We start from the raw sequence: 12,168 nt of genomic DNA, 5'->3' as shown, positions 1-12,168 counted from the left end.
GCAGGGAGTGTTGCCTTAGAGGATATATGCAGGAAAATAGTATTTTTAGTAGATGTGAGCTTTTAAAATGTGAATTTCTGATTTATGATGATGTATAATACAGGCAAATTTTAAATCTTCAAGATATTTCTAATTATTTTTAATTAAAAAATCAGAACCTTTCTGAGTTGTTCCCTTGACAGAGGGGGAATTTTTCAATCCAAATCTATCTACCAAGAGGATCAGGCCCCGGGCACACCCTCTGGAAATGACATATGGACACACAGTGAAACCAACATGGACCTGCCCAAGAAGGACACCTGTTGTCATGAAGCAGCTGGACAGGTGGAGAGAGTAACAGAAGATATAGAGGGGTACCCTATTGCCCTACCTCTCTTACAGAAAAAAGATCATGAGGCTGGGAAGGAGCTTTCCTGTTATTTTCCTGCAGGCTGCATCCTCTCTCAGAGGCAGTTTGCTATATTATCTCTAACACAGGAGAACAGTTGTCTCAAGAGCAGTGTATCATGTGAGTACAGAGGTGTCTTAGTTACTTTTCTCGTTGCTGAGACAACATACCTGAAACCCAAAGTTAAAAGAGGAAGGGATTATTGTAGCTTGCTGTTTGTAGAGGTTTCATTTCATAGTTGGATGGCTCCAAGGCAGGATGGCCTGGCAGAGGGGCATTGCAGAGGAGAAACAGTTCATGGCAGGCAGAAGGCAGCAAAGCAGTGAAGTTGCAAGCAGCAAGTGACAAGCAGCAACCATTTTTCTACCCTTACATACTATCCAGGCTACCCACCTTAGGGCAGGTAGCACTCACAGCCAGGATAGGTGAGCCTTAATCTAGCATTTCACCATGAAGCAATCCCAGCATCACACACTCTAGGTCCAGCCACCTCCGAAAAGGCTTCACACTAAACTGCATCATCAGTCTGTTTAATTTTTTCATTTTTTTTATTTTAGGGGATGAGTCCCTAATTGCACAGGATTCAAATTTGCAGTCCTCCTGCCTCAGCTTGTGAGCATTCTGAGATCACAGGTGTGTGTCACCATGAATATGGATATTTTAACAATATTAATTCTTTTTTGGTTTTGTTTTGTCTTTTGAGACAAGGTCTCACTATGTAGTTCAGGCTGGTCTTGAACTCACTGTGTAGCCCAGGCTAGCCTCAAACTCACAGTGATCTTCTTGCTTCAGCCTCCCAAGTACTGGGATCACAGACATGCACCATTATATAACAATATTAATGCTAATAATCCATAAACATGGGATGTCTTTCCATTTTTAATGTCCTCTTCAATGTTCTTCATCAGTGATGTGTAGTTTTTATTGTACAGTTCTTTCACCTTATTGGTTAAATTTATTCCTAGCTTTTAAATTTTTTGTTATTGTAATTGGGATGACTTTCTTGATTCCTTTTTTGTCTACTCATTAGTGGTGTATAGAAGTGCTACTGATTTTTGTATGTTGATCTTGTATGATGCAACTAAACTGAATTATCAGCTACAACAAATTTTACTGACATCTTTAGCTATATACACATATTCATGTCATTTGCAAAAGGAAATAGTTTGATCTCCTCCTTTTCAATTTGCCCTTTCTTCCTGTTGCATGAGCAGTCCAGATAGAATTTCAGTGTCATGAATAATAGTAGTTAAAGTGAGCATTTTGTCTTCTTCCAGATGTTAGTGGAAATGTTTTCAACTTTTCCCTGTTCAGGATGATGTTAACTCTGTGTGTCTGTACAATCTTATATGTTCCTCTATACATGGTTTGTAGTTTGACTAATGGATGTTAAATTGAATGCTTTCTCTGCATCTGTTCAGATGATTGTACAGTTTATTTCATTTTGCTGATGCAATGTATCATATTTATTGACCTGTGTACCTTGAACCATCCTTGTCTCTTGGCTAAATTCCACTTGATCACAGTGCATATTTTTCATGTGTTGCTGGATTTGGCTTGTTGGTATTTTGTTGAGAATTTTTATGTCTTTGTTCATCAAGGATATTGGCATATACTTTTTGTGGTAGGTCCTTGTCTGGTTTTTGTGTTAAGGTAATGCTGATCTCATAGAATGAGTTTGAAAGAACTCCCTCTTATTCAGTGATGTTTTAATAGTTTCAGATGAAATGATGTTAGTTCTTTAAATTTGTGGTAGAATTCTACAGAGTAACTATTCAGACCAGGTATACTCAGTTGAGAGACTTTTCTTATAACTTCAGGTTCATTGCTCATTGTTGTTTGGTCTATTAGTGTTATGAATTAGATCTGAAGTGTCCCCCAGAACTTTTTATGTGTTCAAAGTTGGGGGTTTTGGAAGGTATTTGGAGCATGAGGGCACTATACTCCTTCCTCAGTGGTTTCATTCACTGATGAGTTCAGTATCTGAGTGGGTTGTTAGTAGGTAGGGCCTGGTTAAAGGTGCCTCACAGGGGTATGATCTGGAAGGGTATATCTCCCTTTCTAGCTCCTCCCTTTGTTCTTTGCTTCCTGGCCACCATGATGTTAGTAGCTCTCCCCAAGCAGACCCTTCCACTGTACCATTTCTCTATTTCGGCCTTGTAGCCAGCTGACCAAAGACTGAATATATGACCCAAAATAAATAACTCCTCTTTTAAGTTGCAGGTATCAGTATTTTGGCCTAGTATCAAGAAACTGACTGTGACAGTTGGGCTTCCTGTTTCTTTATGGCTCAATCTTTTAAAGTTATATTGTATTCAGTGATTTATTCATTTCTTCCATGTCTTCCAACCTGTTGGTGTATAGTTCATAGTAATCCCCAATGCACCTTTTTCAGTGGCATCAGTTGTAATACATCTTTTTGTTTCGCATTTTTGCTTATTTGAGTCCTCTGTTTTTCATAGTTTGGCTAAAGATTTATTGCTTTTATTATTATTTTTTTTAAGCCAAGCTGTTATTTCAATGGTTCTTTGTATTTTTTAGTCTATTTATTTTTGCTATAATTTCTAGTATTTTTTTCCTTTCTAACTTTGGGTTGGATTTATTCTTTCTTTTTAGTTCAAGGTGTTTCACTGTTAGGCTGTTTGATTTTTCTTTTCTTTTCTTTTTTTTTAATGTAGGCATTTATTGCTGTTGACATTTTTTCATTCAGCTTTTGTCCATCCCTAAGTTTTTATATTCTGTTTATCCATTTTACTTTCATTCAAGAAATTGTTAAACTTCTAATTTTTTTCAGGAGCCACTGTTTGTTCAGGAGCATGTTTTCTAATTTGCATTTAGTTGAATGATTTCCAAAGTTCCTCCTGTTGTTTATCATTTTACACCACTGTAGTCAGAAAACATTCATGATATGAATTCACATGGTCTATCTTGGATAATGTTCCATTTACTAATGAGAAGAATGTGTATTTTTTATCTGTTGGATAAAATGTTCTATATCTTTTAGGTCCATTTCATCTGTAGTATAATTTAGCTGCAGTGTTGCTATGTTGACTTTACATCTGGAAGATCTGTTCATTGGTGGGTACTGAGGTTCCCAAGTACTGTATTAGAATCTTTCTCTTCTTTAGATGTAATCATATTTGCCTAAAATATTGGCTGATCTGATGTTGGGTGCATATATATTTATAATTGTGTTATCTTCTGGTTGAATTGATCCTTTTATCATTCTGAAATGCACAGTCTGTGACTTAACATCTGTTTTATCTAGTAGGAACACAGCTATTTATGTTTTTTGTTTTTTTGTTTTTTTTGGTACCGGGGATCAAACTTGGGTCCTTGCGCTTGTGAGGCAGGCGGTGGAACCGCTAAGCTAAATCCCTGGCCCATTTTTTGTTTTTGTTTGTTGGTTTTTTTGTTTTGTTTTTGCACAGCTATTTACGTTTGAATTCCATTTGTGTGGAATATCCTTTTCCACCCCTTTGCTTTCATTCTGTGTGTCTCTACTGCTGAAGTCAGTTCCTTGTGGACAACAGATAGTTGGGTCTTGTTATTTTAAATACACTCATCCAGTCTGTCTTTTAGTTCATGGAATTTAAACCCATTTAGATTCAAGATAATTACTGATCAGGAATAATATATTCCTGCCATTATATTCATTGCATACTGATTGTTTATCCTTTCTTTCTTTCTTTTATTGTTAATCTTTGTCGTTTGGTGGTTCTCTGTAGTAAAAAGGTTAGATTCTTTACTCTCTCTCATTTGTGTAGCTACCAGTGAGACGTATATTTTCATGAGTTTTCACGAGGGTAGTTATGGTCCCTTTGCTTCTACATGTAGGATTCCTTTAATATAGGGCTGGTCTGGTGCTGTTGAATTCCCTCAGTTTTTGCTTATGTGAGAAATGTTATTTCTTCTTTATTTCTTAAGGTTATCTTTGCTGCTGTAGTATTCTTAGCTCATGTGTTTTTTTCTTTCAGCACTCTGAATATATCATTCTGTTTTCTCCTGGCTTGGCAACTTTTGGCTGAGAAATCTGCTTCAGAGTACTCGGTTAGATGCCAAGGAACAGGTTATCATCTGTCACTCAGATCTGTCACTCAGCAGCTACCTCACCTGGGATGTCAATCCCTTAAGGCTCATCTATAAAGTTGATACAAATCTCCCCAACCTGGGCTTTTGGGATTCTTTATGTATATCAAAGCACTGTGTAAACAGCTGAGTGTAACTGTGTAATCCAGATCCCAGCATGAGCACCTGCCTCAGGCTGGGGATAGAGGATGAGGGAAGTCTTCCTAGAAGAATAACTGAGCTGAATCATGGAGAGCGAGCAATGGAAAGAGGAACATTCTTGGCCAAGAGATCAAAACAACCAAGGCAACAAAAGGGCTTGGCCTATTTGAAAAAGTGGTCAGAGTTTACAGAGCTGGGTTCAAGAACTGAAGGAAGTGAGGGAGGGAGTGGACAAGATCAGGAAGCACCACACACTCTCCAGTGGGGACTGGACTCTTGATGGGTGTGGGAAAGGAGGAAAGCAAGTGAACAGGGAGTGCTGAGTTCACATCCATATTTAGAAACTTACTTGGGCGGCAGAATGGCAGAGACTGGAAGCAGGCAAGGCGAAGCTGAGAGATCTCACAGGCAGGTGCAGTGACTGGGTCACGGATCTAAGTGTGATCAAACAGCAGTGGAGGGGACGTCAGTGACCAAGTGGTTCTGAGGAGGTGGAATCTGCAGGACGGATGGCCGGTGAGCAGGGAGGTAAAGGAAAGGACTGACAATGACTCCTCAGTTTCTGATGGGGCTGATGGATCCGTGGTGTTGACATTTCCTCAGCCTGGGAAGAAGCAGCTTGCAGGAGAAAAGTGAGGTGAATTTTAGAAAGGCAAAACCATTCTAAACTACACAGCTTGCGGCACCTGTGGGATGAGAAGTAAGGGTGTCTAAGAAGTAAGGGTGTACACTGTTCAGGAAACAATTTTGGAGCACAGAAGAGAGATCTGAGGTGGATAAACATAAAGTGATATTATTACATTGTTGAGATCACTGACTTACAGCTCGAATAAAAGATAACAGATCCAATGGCTTTCAAACTCTATAATCCTATTTCACAAAACTTCTAAAAAGAAAATCAAACAAGGAATCCCAGTCTTTAAAATAGTTGAAGAGGTTCTTTAGACAATCTGCACCTCTCTCTCGCATGGATCATACTTTAGAAACCCTCATAACAACCAATCCTGAGAACACTGCTGCCTAGGTGAACTTTCCAGGGTGGAGTAGCCAGAAATTGCCCAGGTCACATAACATTTAATTAAGAATTTTCCTCCACATTAAATTTAAACCTCCTTTGTTACTTAAGGCAGTTGTTTCTGTTTCTGCTTCTCACTGGAAACAGTACCACGCTGTCAATGTACACACTAACACTTTACAGCTTTAAACTCGTGATTTGACTTTCTCAAACATGGACAATAAACACCAGCAGTTCCGCCCAATAATTACCATTCTTTATTAGTTTCCCACGATCCTTCAATAGGGACCAGGAGAGTGAAAGGAGCCAAGAGAGACAATGGCCCAGAAGGGACGAGATGTGGGCCTAGCGCGCCCTTCCAGCCTCATCACAGAGCCTTCTCCCAGTTCACCACCCTTCTCAGTGATTGGGTTTCTTTCCTTTTCAGGGTGGAGCCCAGCCTTGTTTTCACCATCTGCTTCTTTATGATAGCTGCAAATAAGTGGACATGTAATTTAAGGTGAAAGGTAGAAAAGAGCTATGTCTTTGCTTCTTTCTCCTCCCTGAGACTCAACCCGACACCCACATCTATAAGGAGGAGAGGTTTCTTTGGGCTCACACTTTGTAGAGGTTTCAGTCCATAGTCGCTGGCTCCAAGGCAGCGCGGCATGGCAGAGGAAGCTGGCTCATGGTGTGACAGTCAGGAAGCAGAGAGAGATGAGGGAGGTGGGGGATACACCCTTCTGTGCCACGCCCCCACTGACCCACCTGTGCCCACCAGGCTTCACCTCCCACATCTCCTTTAGCTCTAAGCTAATCAGGGGATTAATGCACTCATGAGTACCATGCCCCTATGGTCCAGTCCCCTCCCAACAGCCTACCCATGGGAGCAAGAGGCCTGGGGGAGACATTAGATATCAGTAGTGACAGGAAGGTGCCTTCCTTCCTCTTGGTCTTATTTTCTCCCTCTGTAAAATATAAAGATTGAATAGCTTGAGGTTAGGCTCCAAAGTTGGAATTTCTGGATTCCCAGGTGGCCCTAGACAACGTGAATAAGGATCAGCAAATTTAATACAGCCAGACTTTTACCCATGAAAAGGCTAAAACTAAATAAATAAATAAATGTTTACTAAGTACCTGCTCACCAGGCTCATTTTTCCTCATACCTACTTAATGAGGCAGACGCTATTTTATGTTTTACTATTTTCATGTTCAGATGACAAAAGAGTCCTAGGGTGAAAAGATGACTTAACCAAGGCAGAGCTGGGGTTTTATATGGTTAAGACCCAAAGAGGCAGAAAACAATTTTCTTTGCTTTTAAATGAAATTATATCATCTTTGTAATAATATAACCAAGACAGTTCAGATGTGGAGGTGCGATTTTTGTTTGGCAGATGTCTTTCCAAACGTGGGTCCACAGGGGGAGACAGATACTCAATCAGCAGTGCCTGATAGAGTTGGGAACCAATGGAATACTGTAGCTCTTTTCTAAAGTGGAGCCCTTCCAACTCAAAAAGGTGTGAGAGTAAGAAAACCTAGCATACTGTGTGCATTGACAGCGAGTTTCCACAAGGGGGCAAAACTCTCCATAAGGAATGAGGTTGGGAAAGCCTGAAATCTCACATGCTCCTTTCTTTCCTTTTTTCTCTCCTCTCCTCTCATCCCCTCCCTTCCTCTCTTCTCTCCCCTCTCTTTTCTTTTTTTCTTTTATTTTCTTTCCTTCTTTTTCTTTTAGAAATTCAGTCTTTGTTTTTCAATTTAGTAAGAACTGTTTATAACTCTGGCCTAGAATTTGTACCCCCTTTCCTTCCTCCACCACCTTGCTAACTCACATTCACCTTCAGTTATCACTTAAGTCCTAAAATACTATTTCCTTAGAGAGTCTCACCTCCCTGAATGAGGCCAGTTCCCTGAGCATATACTCCCACAGCATCTTGTGTTTGGTCAGCATCATATTTGATATTCCTAGAATTTCTAACTTCTAGATTTTTAAGGACAAGGAGTCATGTTGGTTTTACTTGTAGTTGAAATCTACAGGCCAGCCCAATGTCTGATACATAATGAATATTCAATATGTATACATTTGATTCAGTGAATAAATTAAGGGTACACCGAACAGTAGAAAAACAGAAATTAAACTTGTCATAGAAATAATTTTAAAACTTGGGCCAGGGATTTAGCTCAGTGGTTCTGTCACCAGGGCAAGCACAAGGACCAGAGTTCAATCCCTGGTACAAAAAAAATTATAACTCACATTAAGTCTAGGTTTTGAACACATTGTTCTTAATCCTCAGGAAAGCCTAATAAAATCTTGCCTTAAGTGGCAGGTGGTATAAAGGGGAAATCAGGAAGTTACTGAGAAGGGTACATTCAAAATATTATTGACTTTTTTCTAAAACAACATAATTCCAACTAAAGAAAGTAAAGTTAAGCATTACTATCCTTCACATGGGCTATGAACAAGATTAAAGGATGAGTAGATATTGATTACATGGTTGTAAAATTAAAGAAGTGACATCTGACTGATGCTCACCTTTTACAAATCTTCTCTCCAGTGTCATGGTGGGGGGAGTCACTTCTGATTACATTCAAAGCCTGATTAAGAAACTCAAAGACCTTGGGGCTGGGGAATTAGCTCAGTGGTGCTGCTGCCTGCCTCCCAAGTGCAAGGCCCTGAGTTTCATCCCCTGTACCAAAGGGGGGCGGAAAGAGGAGAAGGAAGGAGGAGGAGGAGGAAGAGGAAGAAGAAAAAGGAGGAGGACAGAGAGAGAGAGGGAGGGAGGGAGAGGGAGAGATACTCAAAGCCTGGGAAACGTAGGTGCACCTGAGGACACTTAAGGTCACAACCCCACTGTCAGGGACCTGCACATAATGGGCCACCATTATATGAGTGACTTAACATACTCAACCATGCATGTGCAATAAGGTCATACAAGGATACGCAGCTGGTGTTTCATGATGACATCTTGTTATATCTGAGAATGAGTACATGAAGATAAAAGAAGTAAAGGCAAGCAGTTCTTGAGCTCTGGAGCTCTGGCGCGCTTGATGCTGCTGCTTTCACAGATTTCATCTCGGCATCCTATTCTTTATTGGGAAATTAACTCACTCATGGCACAAAAGACTGTATGGACTAAAGGAGCCACTCCCCCACACCCTCAGGGGAGGCTCGGCCTTGACAGTCACCGTTCTGAAGTGGTGATGTATTCACAGACCGTCCAGTGTAGTGAAGTCTCAGCAAGGGAGATCTGCGCTGCTGGCCTCACAGCCCCTGCCTTCCCATGAGCTGTGTTCTGTCTGCACTGCTCCAGCGCCTGCTTGCACTGCCTGGCAAACCACTGAGCTGCAATTCCCATTCCAAGGTTGAAGTTTCCCAATGATGCTCCCTCTGGTTGGGCTTCAGGGGTCACCCTGTAAACACTGCTTGTGTCTCTGCACACTGTCCCCGCTTGGAGAGGGCAGGTGCTGCGCCTCTTTCCTCCAGGTCTTTGTGCTCTGCACAGGGCCTGGAACCCTGAAGGGCATCGTTCCCTCCACCTGCTCCCACCTGGGGGCCTTTGGGAGGTGTCATGTGATTAGGTCAGGCTTACTCCCAAATGCTCTCTTTCTTTGTGTCAACTGTAGGACTTGTACATGGAGACAGTGGGGCAGGAAATCTTGGAAGCCACTGGATCCTGTCTCTCACACAGGGACTTTGAAATCATACTGACATTGTTTTGTTACCAGGTTTACCTCTCAACATCTCTTCTGGACAGTCATTAAATTTCACTGAGCCTGTGTTTCTTCATCTGTAGAATGAAAACAATAAACACCTCAGCATCTGTGAAATGGCTAATGAGATTGATAGGAAAGTAGTTTTAAAGTATAAAGCACTATCTCTAGGGTCTAACTGAAGTCACAGGTCCAAGGTAGGCACCATTAGACTAAAAGTTCCTTAAACTTAGAAACTATGCTCTTTGGATGGGACAAAACCAGGAGCTGCCTCCCCTGCAATGTGAAACTTATTTTTGGTCACAGTAAGATGGATGCTGTTGAAACTACAAAATAGCAGATAAAGTGGTTACTTTCCATGCAAGGTAATACTAAGCTACATTCAGATATATCTGGAGTGCTCAGGGCTGCCGGTGAGATTTCCTCAGGTGACTGGACATCGTGGGCCCCCAAGCTTGCATGACTCACATGTGCAGAGTGGGCATCTAACTTGGAAAAACCGACCCCCAGATTAGAGCAAGGCACTGCCCAGATGACAGGGACAGTGCTGCAGGGACAAGCCCAGTCCATCTACCCCGTCTACTTCTGAACACACCCGAGGGCAGAAATTGTGAATTATGGCAACTTTCTCAGTGTAGACACAGAGGGAAGGATTCTCTATCATCTGGAAGAACCACTGAAACCAGGTTGGCACAAGCATGTGTAGGAGCTCTGTTTTTCTCTTCTTATAGTGTGGCAGTATTTGAGAAAGAAGCACACAGCATAAGAATGATGACTATTTTGTATTAAATTCATTTACCCCTTAAGTACAAGGAATCACTAGATGATGGTCTCTCTCACCCCTTTCTTGCTAAATGTTCTGCCTTGCTTTTCACATTGCTGAGACAAAATACCCAACAACCAAAGTTAAAGTGGAAAATTGTTATTCCAGTTGATAGTGTGTACAGGTTCCAGCGCATAGTTAGCTGGCTTCAAGGCAGGGTGGTATGGTAGAGAAGAAACACTTCATGACAAAGCACAGCAGGCAGAAGGCACCAAAACAGCAAAGTAGCAAGCAGCAGCACTCTTTCTGTCCCTTATACTCCATCCAGGCTACCCACTCTTAGGGCGGGTGGCACTCACATGCAGGGTGAGCACCCTTAATTCCAGCATCACACCTTTAATTCCAGCATCACACACTTAATCCCAACATCACACATCCTTGATTCAGCCACCTCTGGAAAGCACCACATATGTTTGCATGAGGCCTTGGAGGAGAGCGGCATCTGGATACAAGCCATAACATTTCACTCATGCTCCTAAAAGACTTGTGTACAACCCCTTATGCAAAACATTTAGTCCACTTCTAACATTTACTGAAGTCCTCACAATTTTAGCATTGCTGAAAAATCCAAGTCCAAAGTCTCCTCTGAGATTTAAGGCAAACTCTTGGCTATGAGACCCTGTACAAATAAGAAGAAAGTTAAACACTTCCAGCATACACTGGCACAGGATAAACACTGTGATTCCAAATAGGGGAAAAGAAAAGAACAGGAACATAGCAGTGCAAAAATCCATTAGGGCAAACATTAAGTGCCATAGTTCCATGTCCAGCATCCAGGATAATCTGTGGCAAAATGTGGACTCCAAAGTGCTTGGGTGGCTCCACCCCGGGGTATCATCAATAGGCGAAGCTCTCAGGGCTTCCTCTTGGATGAGCTTTGTTCACTCCTTGCAGCTTTCCTCAGACGATTCACATTCATGGCTGCTCCGACCTCTGGGATCTCCACACACTTTCAGCTTCACACTCACAACTTCACAAACTGCCCTTTCGGCCACACACTGCCTGGCCTCGCAAGCCTTCTTCTGAAATCTGGGTGGAAGCCTTCCTAACCAAAACTCTGACATTCTGCATCCACCTAAAATCAGCACCACATGGATGACGCCAGGGTCTGCTACCTGCTGCAGCGGTAGGCAGGCTTCCTTCTTTCTTGGCTGGAAGGGACCAGTGCCTGGATCACTGAGCCAGTATTCTGGTGAGAGGGCTTGAGACAAGTAAGAGGATGGGTCAGGTGAGAGCGGGGGAGAAAGGAACATCCATTGCAAACCCACATTGTACGGGGCACAGTACCATGTGCCAGGAGTCATAGACATAGAAGTCCCAGCTTTTGAATTTGATGTCTAGTTCTGATTTTTTATTTTACATACTCATTCTTTAAGAAATCTGGTTCTTGAAAGCTTCTGTGACTTTCTGGATATGAGAATCTTCTCTGAATTTCACTATAGCAGAAGAATATCCCTGAGAAATTGCTGCACACCCTAGCCAGGCCTGAGCTTCATCTCACCCTCTGCTCTCTCTCTCTGTCTTCAGAGCCCATTTGCAGGAATGAATGACACCACTTTCTCAACAGATGCCTCACTATTCCTAGCCTCAATATTACTAATTTTGAAAGTAAAAACATTGTGGCAATGTCATCCTGCCCTTCTCCTAAATTACAGACTTTTGTTATCTGGTCCTTGTCCCACGTCCTCTTGATCAATAATGCTAATGTATTCCCTTTTGCCAGCTTTTTTACTAAGTCCTACATGTATAATGTTACTACAGCATAAGAGACACCTTCATAAAACTTGAGGAAAAGTGTACATTACTGGAAAAAATACTTGGAAAATGTACAATGAAAACATTTCACAATTCTTTATTTTCTGTAAATCTACAGCAACATGATATTTGCTTTAAAAGTAGTTTGAGACAACAGACCAGGAAGGCCCCAAAGACCCCAGAGGGGGTTTTTTTCAGCTGCCTGCCTGCCTGCCTGTCTGCGATCACCCGGCGGCGTGCGCGCGAGCTCCCGGCCTGCGCGGGAGC

General features: G+C 41.9%; 2 long non-coding RNA genes across 2 annotated transcripts in view; both read right to left on the bottom strand.

Annotated features, from left to right (window-relative positions):
- Positions 1 to 3,771: 3,771 nt before the first annotated feature.
- LOC109117519 lies at positions 3,772 to 8,292 on the bottom strand. The gene is made up of 3 exons (XR_002024815.2): positions 8,146 to 8,292; positions 6,494 to 6,580; positions 3,772 to 6,104 (listed from the first exon to the last, which is right to left on the bottom strand). It is a non-coding gene; the product is annotated as an uncharacterized LOC109117519 (long non-coding RNA).
- A 52-nt stretch (positions 8,293 to 8,344) lies between these two features.
- The window catches only part of LOC104850558, a 51,312-nt gene continuing 47,488 nt past the window's right edge, over positions 8,345 to 12,168 (bottom strand). The window contains exon 3 of the long non-coding RNA XR_777004.3: positions 8,345 to 9,400. This is a non-coding gene — a long non-coding RNA (uncharacterized LOC104850558). The remainder of the gene's footprint in view (positions 9,401 to 12,168) is intronic.

Source organism: Fukomys damarensis, unplaced genomic scaffold, assembly GCF_012274545.1.
Source record: "Fukomys damarensis isolate Sample0158 unplaced genomic scaffold, DMR_v1.0_HiC HiC_scaffold_27, whole genome shotgun sequence".
NCBI lineage: Eukaryota > Metazoa > Chordata > Mammalia > Rodentia > Bathyergidae > Fukomys > Fukomys damarensis.
This window is presented reverse-complemented; position numbering and strand designations above follow the sequence as displayed.